Source organism: Spermophilus citellus, assembly GCF_964194105.1.
Source record: "Spermophilus citellus genome assembly, chromosome: 3".
In the NCBI taxonomy this organism is placed as follows: domain Eukaryota; kingdom Metazoa; phylum Chordata; class Mammalia; order Rodentia; family Sciuridae; genus Spermophilus; species Spermophilus citellus.
Window position 1 is genome coordinate 191,431,492 of NC_138184.1, and position 20,722 is coordinate 191,452,213.

Consider the following 20,722-nt stretch of genomic DNA (forward strand, 5'->3'; position numbering starts at 1 on the left):
GTTTTGATTTGCATTTCTCTGATTGCTAGAGATGGTGAGCATTTTTTCATGAACTTGTTGATTGATTGTATGTCCTCCTCTGAGAAGTGTCTGTTGAGGTCCTTGGCCCATTTGTTAATTGGGTTATTTGTTATCTTATTATTTAATTTTTTGAGTTCTTTGTACATTCTGGATATTAGGGCTCTATCTGAGGTGTGGGGGGTAAAGATTTGTTCCCAGGATGTAGGCTCTCTATTTACCTCTTTTATTGTTTCTCTTGCTGAGAAAAAACTTTTTAGTTTAAGTAAGTCCCATTTGTTTATTCTGGTTGTTAACTCTTGGGCTATGGGTGTCCTATTAAGGAATTTGGAGCCCGACCCCACAATTTGTAGATCGTAGCCAACTTTTTCTTCTATCAGATGCAGTGTCTCTGGTTTGATATCTAGCTCCCTGATCCATTTTGAGTTAATTTTTGTGGATGGCGAGAGAAAGGGATTCAATTTCATTTTGTTGCATATGGATTTCCAATTTTCCCAGCACCATTTGTTGAAGATGCTATCCTTCCTCCATTGCATGCTTTTAGCCCCTTTATCAAATATAAGATAGTTGTAACTTTGTGGATTAGTCTCTGTGTCTTCTATTCTGTACCATTGGTCCACCTGCCTGTTTTGGTACCAGTACCATGCTGTTTTTGTTACTATTGCTTTGTAGTACAGTTTGACCTCTGGTATCGCTATACCTCCAGATTCACACTTCCTGCTTAGAATTGCTTTTGCTATTCTGGGTCTTTTGTTTTTCCATATGAATTTCATGATTGCTTTGTCTATTTCTACAAGAAATGCCGTTGGTATTTTGATTGGCATCGCATTAAACCTATAGAGAACTTTGGGTAATATCGCCATTTTGATGATGTTAGTTCTGCCTATCCATGAACAGGGTACATTTTTCCATCTTCTGAGATCTTCTTCTATCTCTCTCTTTAGGGTTCTGTAGTTTTCATTGTATAAATCTTTCACCTCTTTTGTTAGGTTGATACCCAAGTATCTTATTTTCTTTGAGGATATTGTGAATGGAGTGGTTTTCCTTATTTCCATTTCAGAAGTTTTGTTGCTGATATATAGGAATGCCTTTGATTTATGCGTGTTGATTTTATAACCTGCCACTTTGCTGAATTCATTTATTAACTCTAGCAGCTTCTTTGTAGACTCTTTTGGGTCTGTTAAGTATATTATCATGTCATCCGCAAATAGCGATAGTTTAATTTCTTCTTTTCCTATTTTTATGCCTTTAATTTCTTTTGTCTGTCTAATTGCTCTGGCTAGTACTTCGAGAACTAAATTGAATAGAAGTGGTGATAGAGGGCATCCCTGTCTTGTTCCAGATTTTAGAGGGAATGCCTTCAATTTTTCTCCATTCAGAATGATGCTAGCCTGAGGCTTAGTATAGATAGCTTTTACAATGTTGAGGTAAGTTCCTGTTATCCCTAGTTTTTCTAGTGTTTTGAACATAAAGGGATGCTGTACTTTGTCAAATGCTTTTTCTGCATCCATCGAGATGATCATGTGGTTCTTGTCTTTAAGTCTATTGATGTGGTGGATAGCATTTATTGATTTCCGTATATTGAACCATCCTTGCATCCCAGGAATGAATCCTACTTGATCATGGTGCACAAGTTTTCTGATATGTTTTTGTATTCGATTCGCCAGAATTTTATTGAGAATTTTTGCATCCAAGTTCATTAGAGATATTGGTCTGTAGTTTTCTTTCTTTGAAGTATCTTTGTCTGGTTTTGGGATCAAAGTGATGTTGGCCTCATAGAATGAATTTGGAAGAGCTCCTTCTTTTTCTATTTCTTGAAATAGCTTGAAAAGTATTGGTATTAATTCTTTGAAGGTTTTGTAGAACTCCGCTGTATACCCATCTGGTCCAGGGCTTTTCTTAGTTGGTAGTCTTTTGATGGCTTCTTCTATTTCTTCTTTTGTTATTGGTCTGTTTAAATTGTGTGTGTCTTCCTGTCTCAATCTGGGCAATTCATATGCCTTAAGAAATTTATCGATATCTTCGTTATCTTCTATTTTATTAGAATATACGGTTTCAAAATACTTTCTAATTATCTTCTGTATTTCTGTAGTGTCTGTTGTGATATTGCCTTTTTCATCCCGTATGTTAGTAATTTGAGTTCTCTCTCTTCTTCTTTTCGTTAGCGTGGCTAAGGGCTTGTCTATCTTATTTATTTTTTCAAAGAACCAACTTTTAGTTTTATCTATTTTTTCAATGGTTTCTTTTGTTTCAATTTCATTGATTTCTGCTCTAATTTTAATTATTTCTTGTCTTCTACTACATTTGCTGTTGTTTTGCTCTTCCTTTTCTAGATTTTTGAGGTGTTGTGTGAGTTCATTTATTTGTTGGTTTTTTCTTTTTTTGAGGTAAGAACTCCAAGAAATGAATTTCCCTCTTAAAACTGCTTTCATTGTGTCCCATAAATTCCGGTACGTTGTGTCTGTGTTATCATTTGACTCTAAGAATTTTTTCATCTCCTCCTTTATGTCTTCTATAACCCATTGATCATTCAATAACATATTGTTCATTTTCCATGTGATGTAGGATTTTTCCTTCCTTCTTTTATCATTGATTTCCAATTTCATTCCATTATGGTCAGATATGGTGCATGGTATTATCTCCATGCCTTTATATTTACTAAGAGTTGTCTTATGGCATAATATATGGTCTATCTTTGAGTAGGATCCATGTGCTGCTGAGAAAAACGTGTATCCACTTGATGATGGTTGATATATTCTATATATGTCGGTTAAGTCTAGATTATTGATTGTGCTGTTGAGTTTTATAGTTTCTTTATTCAGTTTTTGTCTAGAGGATCTGTCTAATGGCAAGAGCGGTGTGTTGAAGTCACCCATAATTATTGTGTTGTGGTCTATTTGACTCTTGAACTTGAGGAGAGTTTGTTTTATGAACGTTGCAGCTCCATTGTTGGGTGCATACAAATTGATGATTGTTATGTCTTGTTGGTGGATGGTTCCTTTTAACAGTATATAGTGACCTTCTTTGTCCTTCTTGATTAACTTAGGTTTGAAGTTGATTTTATTCGATATGAGTATGGCCACTCCTGCTTGCTTCCGAGGGCCATGTGAGTGGTATGATTTTTCCCAACCTTTTACCTTCAGCCTGTGTATGTCTTCTCCTATCATATGAGTCTCTTGAAGGCAGCATATTGTTGGATTTGTTTTTTTGATCCAGTTTACTAGCCTATGTCTCTTGATTGGTGAGTTTAGGCCATTAACATTTAAGGTTACAATTGAGATATGATTTGTATTTCCAGTCATGCTTCTTTATTTATTTATTTTAGTTTGGTTAGTTTTGCTTTTTGGTTATTTTCCTCCCCCTTTACTGAGATACTTCCTGCTGTTAGTTTTGGGCACTATTTTTCACATCCTCTTCTTGTAGTGTTTTGTTCAAAATGCTTTGCAGAGCTGGTTTTCTTGCTGCAAATTCTTTTAGCTTTTGTTTATCGTGAAAGATTTTAATTTCATTGTCAAATTTGAAGCTCAATTTTGCTGGATATAGTATTCTTGGTTGGAATCCATTATTTTTCAGCGTTTGAAATACGTTATTCCAGGATCTTCTCGCTTTCAAAGTTTGTGATGAGAAATCTGTCGTTAACCTAATTGGTTTACCCCTGAAAGTAATCTGCCTCTTTTCTCTCGTAGCTTTTAATATTCTCTCCTTGTTCTGTACGTTGGCTATCTTCATAATTATATGTCTTGGGGTTGGTCTATTATGGTTTTGAATGTTTGGGGTCCTGTAGGCTTCCAGGATTTGGCAATCCATTCCATCTTTCATCTCTGGGAAGTTTTCTAGAATTATTTCATTTAATATGCTGTCCATTCCTTTGGTTTGAATCTCTGTGCCTTCTTCTATCCCTATGACTCTCAGATTTGGTTTTTTTATGACATCCCATATCTCTTGAATAGATTGCTCGTGGGATTTAAGCATCTTTTCTGTGTTGACTATATTCTTTTCAAGTTGATAAACCTTGTCTTCATTATCTGATGTTCTGACTTCTACTTGATCAAGTCTATTTGTAATATTCTCGTTTGAGTTTTTAATTTGGTTTATAGTTTCCTGTAATTCTAGGATTATTGTTTGATTTTTTTTTAATATCTCTATCTCCTGGTAGAGCTCGTTCTTTGCCATTTGAATTTGTTTGTTTAATTCATTTTCAAAATATATTTTTATTTCTTGGACTTGCTGTCTCATGTCTTCTCTAATATTCCTTTCCATTCGAGTTAGGTATGCCTTGAGTTCTTTCCCTATACCTGTTTCTGAAGTTTCTATGTCCTCCTGTAGAATTGAGTAGTCTTGCATTGTTTGTAATCCTTTTTTCCCTTGTTTTCTCATGTTGTCCACGTTACTTTCCAGCTCTTTTTGATTGTCGTGTTTCTGCTCTCCTCTATAGATTTGTTTTGTTTCTGTATTACTCTGATGTCTCTCCTTTGTGTTGTTGAAGTATGACTGCTAACGTGGATTCCGCTGGGAAGGAATTCCGACGTTCGAGCTCCAGTGACGACACTACTCTGCTATGACGGGCCCCAGTCTCCTTGCCGGGGTGCCCTAATGGGGGGGTGTGACTGGACTGTCTCTGTGTGGTTTCAGCTCCCGGTCGTGGCAGGCGGGTAGACTCCAGCCGCCCAGTATCACAGGCCGCGGGCAGGTGATCCGTCACCAAAGGGAGGGCGTTCTCCTACCGCCCAGTTACGCGGGCAGTGGGTGAACTGTCGCCGGTGGGCCTGCAGTTTACAGCTGCCCAGTCGCGAGGGCCTCGCCTCTAGGCTCCTGGTTTCTCCTGCTAGCCTTGGTTTCTCCTGCTAGACCAGATTTCCCCTCAGTGATGATTCTCAGCAGTTCAAACTGTACTCTGTGCCTGTTTTGTTGTTGTAATCTGTCGGACAGTGGCGGTGAATACTTCAGCTGTCCAAGATGGTGGCCGCTGGTTACCTTAGTGGAGTGTCCCTTGTGGGGGGTGGGGCTGTACCGCTTCCGTGCGGGCTTGGGCTTGGCTGGTGGGATACCACCGTGTCGCAGCCACTTAATTCCCTGCTGACTAGTTAACCCCTTCTCTGGGGCGCCACGCCTTCTGTAGCCTCGGGGCAGGCCGCGCGAATCAGACAGCCTGGATCTCCGGGGTCACACCGTTGGCTTTTGGGATCCCCGGCACTCTATGGTTTTGATTTTTTCTGCTTGCCCCTCCCCCAGCGCTGGCTAGACAGGTTTTGTTTTGGCCGCTGATGGGAGTGGGGGGTTGGGGGTCAGGTGCCTCTAGCTCTCCTTTAGTCTTTATGCAGGCTCACTCTGATAGTCCCTCCCCCTGAAAGTCTAGGAGAGATTTTAAGCGAAATCCCCCTATGTATGGGGGCTGAGCTGGGTGACACACACCTGTTTGTTGTTGCAATCTGTCGGCGAGTGGCGGTGGTTACTTCAGCTGTCCAAGATGGTGGCCGCTGGTTACCTTGGTGGAGTGTCCCTTGTGGGGGGTGGGGCTGTACCGCTTCCGTCCCCGCCAACAATCCCGAACTCAGCCCGGGGGTCAGTGCGGGCTTGGGCTTGGCTGGTGGGATACCACCGTGTCGCAGCCACTTAATTCCCTGCTGACTAGTTAACCCCTTCTCTGGGGCGCCACGCCTTCTGTAGCCTCGGGGCAGGCCGCGCGAATCAGACAGCCTGGATCTCCGGGGTCACACCGTTGGCTTTTGGGATCCCCGGCACTCTATGGTTTTGATTTTTTCTGCTTGCCCCTCCCCCAGCGCTGGCTAGACAGGTTTTGTTTTGGCCGCTGATGGGAGTGGGGGGTTGGGGGTCAGGTGCCTCTAGCTCTCCTTTAGTCTTTATGCAGGCTCACTCTGATAGTCCCTCCCCCTGAAAGTCTAGGAGAGATTTTAAGCGAAATCCCCCTATGTATGGGGGCTGAGCTGGGTGACACACACCTGTTTGTTGTTGCAATCTGTCGGCGAGTGGCGGTGGTTACTTCAGCTGTCCAAGATGGTGGCCGCTGGTTACCTTGGTGGAGTGTCCCTTGTGGGGGGTGGGGCTGTACCGCTTCCGTCCCCGCCAACAATCCCGAACTCAGCCCGGGGGTCAGTGCGGGCTTGGGCTTGGCTGGTGGGATACCACCGTGTCGCAGCCACTTAATTCCCTGCTGACTAGTTAACCCCTTCTCTGGGGCGCCACGCCTTCTGTAGCCTCGGGGCAGGCCGCGCGAATCAGACAGCCTGGATCTCCGGGGTCACACCGTTGGCTTTTGGGATCCCCGGCACTCTATGGTTTTGATTTTTTCTGCTTGCCCCTCCCCCAGCGCTGGCTAGACAGGTTTTGTTTTGGCCGCTGATGGGAGTGGGGGGTTGGGGGTCAGGTGCCTCTAGCTCTCCTTTAGTCTTTATGCAGGCTCACTCTGATAGTCCCTCCCCCTGAAAGTCTAGGAGAGATTTTAAGCGAAATCCCCCTATGTATGGGGGCTGAGCTGGGTGACACACACCTGTTTGTTGTTGCAATCTGTCGGCGAGTGGCGGTGGTTACTTCAGCTGTCCAAGATGGTGGCCGCTGGTTACCTTGGTGGAGTGTCCCTTGTGGGGGGTGGGGCTGTACCGCTTCCGTCCCCGCCAACAATCCCGAACTCAGCCCGGGGGTCAGTGCGGGCTTGGGCTTGGCTGGTGGGATACCACCGTGTCGCAGCCACTTGGAAAACAGTTTTTATTGCAAAGAGATGACCATACTGAATTTTAGTGTCTGAGATATTACACAGAAGCAGTGCCAGGAGGCAGAAAGTGTGTCAGAGTTTTGGAAATAACACTAAGCTCAGAGATGGAGTTCACCCTGTGGGTCCTGGCTGTGATTCATCTACAGGTAGACTCAAGAAATGAATATGATTAAACTGTTTTTCCAAGAAGAATGTGTAGTAGAAGAGGAGGAGCAATAGCCAGGCACAGTGGCACACACCTGTAATCCCAGCAGCTCTGGAGGCTGAGACAAGAGGATTTCAGGTTCAAAGCCAGCCTCAGTATCAGTGAGGCACTAAGCAACTCAGTGAGACCCTGTCTCTAAATAAACTACAAATTAGGGCTGGGTATGTGGTTCAGTGGTTAAGTACCCCCCTGAATTCAATCCCTGGTACCAAAAAAAAAAAAAAAAAGGACCAAGAATAGAGATATCTAAATAAATAACATTATTTAGGCTAGGGTAGTAAGTCAAAATTCCCTCTTATGAGCACTTACATTCTCTATATGCTATTCCTTTAATATCTTACTATTAGTGCAAATTTACAACTGTTATATATATATATATATATATATATATATATATATATGTATGACTGTTTTATATATATATTTGAATACATATATTATTGTCAAATTTGACTATATGTATATATTACAAGTACAATAAGAACCAATACAATTTTACTATATGTATATATATTACAAATACAACCAACCAATCTGAGATATATATATATATATATATATATATATCTCATATAATTTTCTGGTGAGAAAAAATCCCAATTTGGAGGCTATGAAGCAGAAATGATGGCTAAAATCGTGCTGAAAAGCTCATCTTATGAAGATACCTTTGTCCCTGCCCTGGGTACAGATGCCAGAACACCCAGTGCCACCACTGTGAATTCCTCTATCTGGATATTCATCAGAGAACAAAGGCCACTGATGCTCCTTGGACAGGGGTACAGCAGTTGCTTTCAGCACCAACTCATAAGTGGCCCCAAGCTTGGCTACATAAAAAAGTAGATTACCCAAGCATAAGAAGTGATTTCAAAATTTAATAAGTGAAAAGTGACCAAGTGCTTCATATTTCTCTTATTACATCTTAAATATATGTATTTGGCAGCTAATTTTGGCCATCTTTTAAATCTCAAAAATGTCCTCTTTTATAATCTCACGTGCCTTTATGAATCAACACTTACTTCCTCTAAATGAATGCCTCTCAAATTTGTGCCTCTGGTTTGGCCCTTATGGGGTAGAACATTGGGTGTTCAAACAAGTCTCAAAGTGGGTTCATTTTCAGATAAAATATTGCTTCTATAAAATACCCATAACCCCTCCTTCTAAAAAATCATTCCTACACAGTTTTATGATGGCTTTTCCTCCACAAAATATCTTGTCTACTTACACACTCATATTCAGAGGGTACAGATCTCCTGTCAAATACAACAGGAATTGCCTGCATTTTGTTCTCATTGGATACCTCTGCCATAGCTAATCTACTATCTCAAAAAACGTGTCTGAGATAGCTAATATTTGACCAAGACATTCTGAAGGATAGACAAATATTCATTCTTCAACATTCCCCAGCCATTCTCCATAAACTACACTAGCTATCATACTCTGGTCTCTTGAAGTAAATGTTCTTAATAGGCTGATTTTTAAATAGAAATAAAAATAATCACATAAGGAAATAATTAAATTGATTCCATGACCCTCACATAAAATTTCTCCAGATAAATTTTTCACAGAATTTCGAGGAATATTGGTTATTTCTTTTAATGACATTTTTGCCCATTACCACAACACCATGAGAGCTCAGAAACCCTGTTTACTCTGTTGGCCCTGTTCTGCATTCATTTTTAAGTTAGACTGGTGTTGCCCACCAGTTATGCTATTTGTGTATCCTGCTCTTCCTTTATTTCATGGTTACTAATGTTAACTTCTTACTCATTTAATCAAAAATATTTACAGAAAATCTACTATAAGCCAAGCATTCTTTTGGTTGTTAAGTATAGAGTGGGGAAGCAAAAATAGACCCAAATTCCTGCCACTATGGACTTTACCTTCTGGTAGGAGAGGATGGAAAATAATTATGTAAGTTATATAATATATGAGGTGGTAGTAATTACTATGGGGAAATATAAAAGCAGGACAAGAGGCTTAAACATGCAAAAATTGAACAAAGTTTAAACATAGTGGTCAAGTTAAATGTGACAGTGGGAAAAGGCTAGTGTGGCAAGAGTGGAGAGAGGGGGAAGGAGTAGCGAGAGATAAGGAAGGACAGCTCACATGAGGTCTTCTACTTTCAGATAGGAATATTATAAAGTGCAGGGTTGAATAGAGAAGTAACAGATAAGACTTGAGCTCTACAATTATCTGCTTGGCTGGATACTGGATTGAAAACCATCAGTGGGACTCCAGACATGGAGGCTCCACTGGGCTGTATGTTCTCCAAGCAGCTGCTGTGGGCCCCGGCCACCTGCTCCAGGACTTCCAGGCCAGGCCTTGCTTCTTCAAGCATCACCTGCTGCACCAAGAACTTCTAGCAGCACCCTGGTAGGCGAGTTGGAGTTATCATTTGAGGCTTGCTTTGCTTCTCTCATGAGTCAGGATTATGCCAATGCAACAGATCAGGAAGAAATTTGAACTAGTGTTGATCACTGTTTCCAGAAGTTTCTGGATATAGCAAGACAGACAGAATGTTTTATTCTACAACAAAGATTGCAGTTGTCTGTCCAGAAACGAGAGCAAGTTATCGAAGAGGACATCTCAGAACTCAGTAATGAATTGCAGTGGAAAGACTCGCTGGTGCAGAAGTACTTGACAAAGCTGAGTATAGGCAGCAGGTGCTGGAGGACATCAATGTGTAGCTCCAAAAGCTGGCCAGAGTCCCTCAGGGTTCATTGGTCTACCTGGAGCAGGCCTCTGCCAATATCCCTATGCCTCTGAAGGAGATCCAGGAGGGGTCTGGCATACAAGGAGGCCCCAGCAGACAGTTTTCCCAAACCTGTCTTTGTGGACATGGCATTTTAGTAGAACTCTTTGCTGAAGAATGAGTTGGTGTTAATTTCGCTTCCACCTAAAAATTTCCCCCAGTTTTTAATGAGGTATTAATTACTTGAGTATTTTATAAAATGCCTATAGCTTGGTAAATGAAGTGAGGTTTTGTTTTGTTTTTGTTTGTTTTTTCTTGGTAGCAAAGTTTAGACTATTAGTTTGATGACACAGATTCTTTCTTGTGTTTTGGCTTGTATTTAAAATTTTGAAATTTTGTATGACTTTGTATATTTTTTTCCAGTTGTTAGTTTGTTATGATCTGAGGGGAAAAATTACAATATTCAGAATCAAGGGAGAAGGAGTTTGGTTTTAGGCTTATTATGATAGCTACCCATCTATGGTAGTGGAGAAAAATATGTAAATTTGCCATCTCAACTCTAAACTACTTCAAGAAGAGGAATCTATGAAATATTTGTAATGCTTCCAGAGCAGAACAGAGTGCAGATATTTTGTAAATGGAGGGTTAAAATATAATAGGTTAGTGTAGTAATAGTACACTAGATCCTCAAGTTGATGCTGCCTTTTATTTGGGTAAATTTATGTTTTGTGTGGTGCTACTGTTTTGAGAGGAGCTTTATTAGGAGCATGATGTGCTAGATGCCTTGCAGTAATGAACCAGTATAAGTCACAAAGCAGAACCTGTCTCTCTATTGTAAAAGCTGGGATACAAGTAAAGTATAAGGGGTCAAAACTTGGTCTGATTCCTTATCTTTTGAATTTTGTTTTGTTTGCTTGTATTTCTTTAACTTTTTGGAGAAAAGGTAGTTTACATGAAGGAAAATTCTTATGCATGGATTTTGATTTCAAGGGACTAGGACCTTGGGGTAAAGAGTGAACTGCTGAGTGATCCTCAGCTATTTTACCTCCACAGAGAGCATGTAGATCCTTTATGGCAGAGGTATTTTGCCCTCTTGTCGGAGGAGGTTTTAGTTTCTCTGTTTTATACATCTCTTAGATTACATCCTTTCAGTCAGTACAAACATTCCACTGTCTTCTGAATAGTCAGTAGGTCTGTGGCTATGTCTTGGTTTATTCTGTCCTCTCCGGTCCTTGAGGTCCCTCCCCACTTGCCTTAATATCACTCATGTTACTGATCTGTCCTGGATGCCATCTGGTCCACAAAGCCTCTGCTCCATTCCAGGGCACAGGACTTTTTATTCCTTCCACTGTCCTTGCAGGTTAGTGAATGGTATCTGTTTCTGTGCTCCTTGCTGCATTGTATACCTGTGGGAATTAGGCATTACTGCACTTAAATATACAGGAACATGTATATGATACTTTGTATATACTTATTACTCATTTTTTGTGTGTTCTGTGAGGATGTTATCTGACTTGTGGACCCATGACCTGTGACGACCAGCTTGAGACCAGCAGATCCCCTCCGTTAGATTGTACAGGTTAAAACTTAAAAGTTATTTTTAACTCATAAGAATTTAACCAGGTCATCTAATGCTAATTAGAAGGTCTGATTGGCAGCTTTATGTTTCTTAAGTAAAATTCTAAATAAACTCAGTTTGAGGCAGTCTTTCAACGATAAAGTTATTTTCAGTGAAAAGATCAGAAACTGTTCTATTGGTGCTTAGCAAAAAATGTTTTGAATTAGTGTTTATACAAGTTATTGTAATTTCTTTATATTAATTCAGAAGTTATCTGTCAAATAAAAATTTTAAAAACTGGAAAAGAAAACAATCAGTGACTGAAGAAGAGAGATTAGCTACTGAGAGTGGTTTGGATCACACAACAAGATAAGATCAAAAGGAGAGCTGGATAAAATTCTAAAAATACTTAATGAGAATTAAGGGGTAATTTAAGGACTAGTAACACTTGATGGAAGAGAAAACATCAGAGAATCATAATGGCATTAGATTTCTCTATAGCACTGGATTCTAGAAGAAAATGAAAAAATGACTTCAGAATTCTGGAGGATTGTTTTTTTCAAACTAATATCAACACAACCTGAAAACAGAATACAAGATGTTAGAACTCTCTTGCCACTTCTCTTGGGAAGCAGCTGTAGAATATACTCGAGGAGCACAAGACATCAAAGCTATAAAGAAGGAGACACACAATTCAGAAAATGATAATTGAACCATAAGAAAGGTAAAGAAGACCTACAATTTAACAGCAGTGCAGTAGGCAGAAAGCAAGGAGGCCAAACTCAAACAAGAGGGAGGTCAAATTTGCAGGAACATATAAACTTGATCAATCAATGTTACGATAAGCAATATTGTGGGATGTGTACAACAATCAATGTGAAACAAATTAGGCAAACAAAAGCATGACAATTATTACTGCAAAAATATTATACTTCTTAACATTGTTTACATTATCATAATGATTACCCACTAAATTAGTGCTAGAACTGCATTAAGCAGATGAGATAAGAAAACTTAGTATCTATTCTCTTAGCAATTTTCAAATATATAACACATTGTGTTAGTTTCAGGCACCATGTTGTACAGGAATCTATTAACTTGTTCCAGGAAAAATATGTGAGGTAATGCATATGTTAGTTTGACTTAGCCATTCCACATGTGTATGTATTTCAAAACATTATGTCCACATCAAAATTACATATAATTTTATTTGTCAATTTAAAAAACAAAACATCATTGTTTTGTTTTTTAAATTGGCAAAGAATAAGAAAGGGGGTAAAAGTACAAAGGAATTAAATAAATAAATAAAAAAGTAATCAACATGTAACAAACAAAACTATAAAGCAGTAGAAACATTTTATATTTTTAAAAAATATGGAAATCATGGGAACAAATAAAGAGCTAAAAGCTATCAACATTGAAATCTAAAATTAGATGGCCAGTCAAAGGAATACACTGATTTTTGTTATAATCACTTTTGGGTATTATTTGATTTATTTAAAACCATGAATCTTAATTAAATAAAACTTATAAATTATATTTTAAGTAGTTTTTAAGAAATCACACTTCTCAGATTTATTAAACTAGGATATGATTTGAAATATGTTTCTTGTGTTAAAAATATTTCATGTTCATACACATACAAATTCATGAAAATATATTTACACACATACAAACCACACATGCACACTCAAGATATGTATGTTAATTAGGCTATCAGTGTAATGGGTGCACCTAGATGGGGTAGTACTATTATGCCCGCCATACACATAGCATAAACTGAACAAATGAATTTGATTGAGGTTTTCCCATTAACCATCTTTCCACAAGAAAATAAGTGCTTTCCTATTCTGAAAACCTGTAAGCTTTTTTTAAATCTCCATATGAATTTCCATTACCCTAGCATGAAATATTGAAAATGGGAGACTATTATAAAAATTCTACATGACTTTCTCCTATCCAGCAGTGATTAGATATTTCAGAAAGATTTTTGAAGAAAGATATTACACTTAGGTCAGCAAACAGAGTCACCTATTAAATGCAAATGCAACTAAAAGTCTTGCTTTCTCCCTTTATTCTGTGAGGAAAAACATTTAGTAAGCCTCTGTAACACATCTGACAATCATTCAATGCAAACTTGCAATATTTCTCCATTTCTATGGAAAATTAATCCCTTCCAAATAGACCCTGTAGGTTTCACACTGTGGTTTTGTAAACGTTAGAACAGCATGGCTGAAAACAACAACAACAGGATGTCTAAGAACAACAAAAACAAATGAGCAACAATAAACAGACTTAAAGAATAAGAAAACATGTGGTTCACATAATTGAAAGCCAAAGATCCACAAGATTCAGAGTAAACCTAATGACTCTAATGCTTTTGCAATTCTCTTTGCCCACCCAACTCTGTGCCTCAACCTCAGCCTAGGGGTGGTAGTGAGATTTGCAGCATTGCAGTTCCAGGTCTCCCAGCTCAAAAGGGAAAGACAGGAGAGTTCTTCCAAAGCATTTGTAGAAGCTCTAGGAAAAAGCTTTCAGACACCTATCATTTCTGATGCTTTGACATTTTAGGGCCTTGCTTACCTGGTAAAACTGCACCTTCCAAGGCTGCCAATTCTGGAGATAATAAAGGTTTCTCCTAAAGTGTGCCTTTGATATGCAAATCGACATGCCCATGACTGCCTCCAGGCTTCTCTCCACCTGTCCTAATCCCCAAGGACCAGGTACCAGATAAATAAGATGGGGAATGGTCAGCCCTTCTACCCAGAACCTATTGAATTTACCCAAAATAGCCAAATCTAATCCACTTACTCTGCCTTGTCCTTTCCTTTCCATGGAAACCACAATAAAGGCTCAACATGTGCTCCTGTGGCCTCTGCCTCCAGACCAGTCCAATATGATGAGACTTCCCCTTTAACATTCATTTTTTAATGAATTGTGACTTTGAACTCTCAAAACTAACATGATTGTTTTACAGTTCCTCTCTATTGATCAGAGAATTAAATTTGGAGTTTTTTGTAATGTAAAAGAAAGAAAATACAACTTCAAGTCAGAATGACCATATTTTTGATCCTATGCTCTCTGTTAAATAAGGTTCTAATTAATTAAACTATACATGCTTCATAAGTAAAACTAGGGATAATACCTACCTTCAAAGATTTTTATGACCATTAAGTAAAACACTCATATTGAGGAACAAGATTGATCAAATTATACTATGTGTATGTATAAATATGGCAAAATGAATCCCAGTATCATGTACACTTACAATGCACCAATGAGGGGGAAAAAACACTCCTAATGCAGTCAGCACCTAGCATTTCCTGGTACTCAGTAATCAGGCCATATAGATATCATGCTTGAATATATTACTGGCACAAATTATGAAATGTTATCAAAAGAAAACATGAAACTTTTGTAAAGTTCAGAAAGGAACATAAAACTAAAGATAGAATTTGTCTGTCTTTAATTTAGTCAAAAATCATTTACTTTGTACAAGGCTGGATGCTAGGAACACATTTTCCAGACTAACCTCAAGGTGAAAATGTAGTTATAGGAAGAAATTTGTGAAGATAAAATAAGAAAATGCAATAAAAATCTCTTTTCATTAAATTGATTAGATACTTTATATTATGTGGGTGTAGACATGGTCATCTTTCTAATTCAAAACTGCTTTATTTATGTGTAGTTTGTGCAGAAAGTTGGTTTTAAAATCCAGCTTCTAAAGAGTCAGTATGTCTCTAGGAAACAGTGGAAAGGAATAACTGTTTGGAGTCTGGTTCCTTCCTTTTCACCTATCCCAATGCAAGCACAAGAGTCCTGATTTTATCATATTTATACAATGTAATTCAAACTAAGAGTTTATTGATAGAAAATGTTGTCCAGAGAAAAAGAATGAAGCTTGAAAGTCACTGATAAAAACAATTATTTCACTAGCAATTTGGTTCAATGAACAATTCAAACTATCCTACTCAAATATCATATAATTATGCACGTAAAATATCTAAATTTTACAAGGGTGCAGGGGACAGATGATTTCTGAGCTGATACCTAGAGAAAGAAAACAAACCAACTATTAAAAGACCTGAAGGAGCAGCATCCAGGTAGAAGGAAAAATCAGTGCACAAGCTTTGAATCGGGATAAAGAGATAATTTCAAGGAAAAAAAAAGGCAAAAAGGATGACTCAAGTATGGTGAATTAAAACGGAGGTTGGACAAGATGATTTGGAAGAAAAGGACAAGTTTGCAATCTTGCAGGGCCTTGTAGTTCATGAAGAATTTGGATTTTATTCTATACATGATGAAGTCACTGAAGAATGTGACTGGGAAGTCTTGTAAAATAACTATTATACATGATGATGGATTCTGCATGATAATGGAAGGGAACAAGCAAAGAAAATAAATCAAGTTTAAAGGCATGTATTAGTAAAGTAAAGAACAGAGGTCGTGGTGTCAGGATCAGGGTAATAGCATTGGTCAGGATCAAGGTAATAGCAATGGAGTTGCAAAAATATAGATATGGTTTGACGGTATAATCTTCATACCTTTGCCAGGAGATTGGATATGGTAGGTAAGGGAAAGAGAGAAATTAGAGATAATGCCCCTAATTTTGTAAGCAACAGGTGGTGCCATTTACTGATACAGTGAAGACTAGAGGAGAGAAAAGTCTGGGGGAAAAACCCAAGGATTCTGTTTTGGATAAGCTTGATAAACTTGTATAACAATGCTGTGTATCCAGTAGGTGGTAGATATTATAATAATAACAACAAAAAAAATCTAAGAACTATTGAGTGTTTGTTTTACAGAGGAGGTACTATACTAAGTGCTTCGCATCTACTAAATAATTTACCCCTTAAAACAACTTATAAAGTATTGTATTATCTTATTTTATCAAAGAGGGAACTTAGGCATAGAGAGAGTAAGTATTTATATCACACAACTGCTAGTTTAGAGCTGAGAGCTAAGTTTCTGGTCTGATGCTCAGGCTCCAGAGCCCAACATCTTAACTTCGACTCTCCATAGCTTCCAGGACCCTGGGGTACAGGAAAGCAGACTCAGTGGTAAATTTACAGTTTTGAGGTATTTGATAATATATAAACCTTGTATAAAAAATATTTTTATGGAGCATCCGCTCTGTGCCTTCAGAAAGTTCACAGTGTGTTGCATGTAATAAATGTTATGAAGAGAACAAGAGTGTGAGGAAAGTAGGAGGGCCTGAAGTTTCAGTGAATATTATTCTACATACATAAAATAACCAGGGTTGGTCTCTATAAGAATGTGGCATTTGAGCAGAAGGAAATTAAGGTGCAAGCTGTGTGTCTGATAGCAAAAGTGTCACAGACAGAATAGTATATTCAAAGACCCTGGAGCAGAAGTATGTAGGGCATGTTTAAATATTAGCAAGGAAGTCAGGGTGGCTGGAGCAGAATAAGATAGGGAAACAATAGGGTGAAGCCAAAAAATTAATCAAAATACTGAGTGATCAGAGAAGTGTAGATATAATTTAGAGGCATCTGATCGGATAAGGTGGTATATGGAGAGTATTTTGAAAAAGAAATCATAGTTCTGACACATTTATCATTTAGAAGTCAGATAAAGGAAGAGAAAGCTGCAAAGAAGACTTAGAGGAAACAGGTAGCAAGCAAGAGAATATCAGAAGAGTTTTATGTCAGAAAAGCGAAGTGCAGAGACTATTTTAAGGACATGGCAAAATGTTCAATACAGCTGAGAAGCAAAAGAAAAATGTGGACAGAGTCAGGTTCACTAAATTTGGCAACAAGGAGGTCATTGGTGACCTTGAAGGATAGTTTCATTGAAATGTGGAACCAGGATGGACTTTAAACTTCATGTACCTTTGACAAGTTCCTTAACTTGAGCCTACTTTGTTATTTGCAAAGTGAGTATAAAATATTCCTTTTACATAGTTGGATGATTAGGATGATGTGTATAAACACAATGTCACACCCTGATCTTAGCCTTTTTGCATCAGCCTTAGTAAGAGGGCTTCCGCTTATTTCCAAGGGCCAATTCTCATCTTAACTAGTAAGAGTGCCTGCTCGCTCCAGTGCTAGGGAATAAACTCAGTATCTTACACATGCTAGGCAGGCACTTTACCACTGAGCACAACCCCATCCCTCTTGTAAATTTTTATTTTAAGACTGGGTTACACTAAGTTGTCCAGACTCTCCTCAAATGTGCAAAGCTCCTGCCTCAGCCTCCTGAGCAGCTAGAAATGCAGATATGCACCATAAGCAGCCAGCTAGTAGGAGTGAAAATATGGTGGTATAAGATTAAAAACCCAGAAATTTCCAAATATCATCATTGGCTAGGATCCTGAGAAAGACATCAAAAAGCATCTTATGAGATGCAGTTCTGAACTCAAACCAAAAAGAGGAGCACAGTGATTTAGATGCCCCTGTTGAGTAAGCTCTATCTCTTAGGCCACACTGACCTGAAGGGCAGTGAATAAAGCATGGGACCATTGATGGTCCCTGTGTTTGTCCAAAGAGAAAGAATTCCAATATACACTCCAGATAGAGATGTAAAGGAGCAGGGGAGAGACAGGAAAGAGTCTCCCTTGTGCCTCCCGATGGCTGACTGGGGCAGCACTGATAAAGGGGAACAGGGAATCCAATTCTCAAAAGGAAGTTTGTTCCAAGCCTGTGACAGAAAAAAAGCATCAGAAGAGGAAAAAAAAATAGCCACAGGTACCTTGAAAAAGCCTATGTTTTGTCATTCTGGAAGGAAGACACATGAGTATCCATATCCACCTGTGTTCTGTTTTCAACCCTTTAGAATGTTCCTTCTTCTAACACTAGGACATAAGTCCATCCCTGACAGCATTCTTCCTTAAGGACAAAATTGAAAGTGGGTATTTGAGTGTGGAGTGTAGGAGATTGGGGGCAGCTGGAAGAATGCAAGAAGAGAAAAAGAGCCATGGGCTCTCCCCAAGAAATAATCTGTATGCCTTTGGCTTAACCAGGTTTCTACCTTGTTCAGGAACTAAGGATCTACTTTAATAATATTCTTAGATCTAGAAGCCTGCCACACTCTTTCCACTCTTTTCCCCTTCTAACAATCTTAGATTAAACTCTCCCTTATAGTGGAGCTATGATGCCATGGCTTGCTCACCTTAAGATTTACTGGCAAATTTCTTGGATGCCAACTATCTACCTCCCTAGAAAATTGAGTTTATTGACATTAAATTATCTCTTGTTGCACATTCTCACTTATTACTGTTAGGCTCTCCAGAAAGGACTGTTTGCTTACTAATTTACAAAGATTCTGGATATCAATTTTCCATCCTTGGCGGGATTTCCTCCCAGCACACTCTCCAATATAATTTCAGATCTCTAAATTGTTTAATCTAATTTCATATTTCTTTTCTTCCTATACAGTGGTGTCCTACTACACTGGATGGACAAAAGTTGGCCATATTATAAGCTGAATCTAGGTCTTTTCTTGAAATTGATTTGAAAATGTTATTTATCTTAAATGAAAATGTAAAGAAATTAGACTTTAGAATATGAAATTATGGAAAACTGTATGTCTTTTTTTAACCATACGATTTATTTTTATTTTTTTAGTCATACATGACAGCAGAATGTATTTTGACATATAATACATACATGGAATGTACATACATCAATCATATTGTCTGTTCTATTCTGCTGCCCTTCCTATTCCCCCTACTCCTCCATTCCTCTCCCATCCTTTCTCTCTATCCAATCTAATGTGACACACTTTTTTTTTCTTTTTCTCATCACAACATCATATATGTATTCTGTATAACAATAAGGTTCTCCTTCCATCTTCCGTGTGTTATGTCTTAATTGTCTTTAACCCCTAGTGCATAGCCTACCACCTGGAAAATAGTAGATATTCAGGAAATGTTATTTTAACAGAATAAATAATGACATGTTCAGGCGTTTATAAACTAACCTGAATGCCACAGAGTTCAGAGTATAGCTCTCATTAGCTGACTTTACTTTTGAAGTAGTTAATGTTAAGCCAACAATATTTCCAAATTTTTGTCCATCAAGATGATTTACTATAGGATTTTGCTAGTGACCTTTCTAAAAAGATAGGCAAGAGTAGCCAATCTATGATTTAGAGGTTCAAGACTAGTAACTAACATCCTCTAAGGATGGGTCATGGGTCAGGAGGCAAAAGGAACTAAATAAAAGTGGGCACTGAATAACAAAATTACTTTCTTCCCAGTGAAACAGAGGCTTTCTTTAGGGTAGTAATGCCTTTGGGATATTCCTCAGGTACTTGAACAATATTTCTCTATGCCCAGGATTTCTCAAAGTGAGTAAAAAAGGTCAATATCAGAGTTTTACCCACTTAGTAATACATAAGTAGAATTTCATATAGGTATTTGTATTTAAAGTGTAATGGTTTAAAAATAATAATTTTAAGGATTAATGTGAGTTCCTGATAGAAAAGTAGACATATGTACTTAGGGTGATTTGTAAATTTATGTCACAAATCATGAGGATAAACATCTTCCCTAAACATGACAAAAATAGCAAAGGAAAATGCATCTACTTAAGAATTACTGTAGGTATTAAACTTCATAATTTACATTAGCCACTTATGATTAAAAGTCATTAAAAGAATGAGTTGTCATGCTTTTAAACAAAAGACAACTGGTCTGATTTTCTTTTTACTCTGCCTTATCCATCAATCACTATTGAGAGACAACCAGTAACAATTATTTGGCTAAGGGCTAATAATACAAAAAGGAGAAAGAGTACTAATCTGAAGAGTACTCATCCAGGTTAAATAGAAAATATTATGATACAATGCAATTTTTATCTTGTATTTTACTAAATTACCAAGGTAACCAGCTAGTTTGGTGTTAAACACAACCGATTTACTTATTCAAAAATTTGTTATACAACTTATGAATTATTTATATAGTTTCTTTCTCCTCTATTTCAGTCCTGCTTCTCAAGTTTGTTGCTTTTTTATAGTAACATACGTACGAGAAAATGAACTGGAAAACTAGAAGAGGTTAGATAAATGATTCTTCAACTGATAGATTTAGAAAAGAGACTTGCATATTTTACTGATAAATATAAATTACAAAATGCTTTTGTATATCCACAACAAAAAGTAACAACCTAAAAGAAATAAAAAGAAAAATGTAAATCAACAATTCACAGAAGAAAAGATGTTCAAGTCTGTGGTTGTGGCTCAGTGGTAGAGTGCTTGCCTAGCATGTGTAAGGTACTGGGTTTGATCCTCAGCACCACATTAAAAAAATAAATAAAATAAAGGTATTATGTCCATCTATAACTAAAAATATTTTTAAAAGAAAAGATGTTCAGCCTCATTAGTAGTAAAACAGATATAATCTTAAACAGTAGCATGTCATGGCTCACTTGTTGCTCTGACACTTTTCAAGATTAATGTCTAGATGGTACAGCAGGAACAAGATCTCATATCCACTATTGTAGAAACCAATAAAATAATGTTTTAGGAACACATTTTGACATTATTTATCAAAATTGT

At 38.0% G+C, this 20,722-nt stretch overlaps 1 pseudogene across 1 annotated transcript; it reads left to right on the plus strand.

Annotated features, from left to right (window-relative positions):
• Positions 1-9,193: 9,193 nt before the first annotated feature.
• Positions 9,194-9,826, plus strand: LOC308643475 (mediator of RNA polymerase II transcription subunit 28-like; annotated as a pseudogene). Its single transcript has one exon. The product of its transcript is annotated as a mediator of RNA polymerase II transcription subunit 28-like (transcript).
• Positions 9,827-20,722: the final 10,896 nt, after the last annotated feature.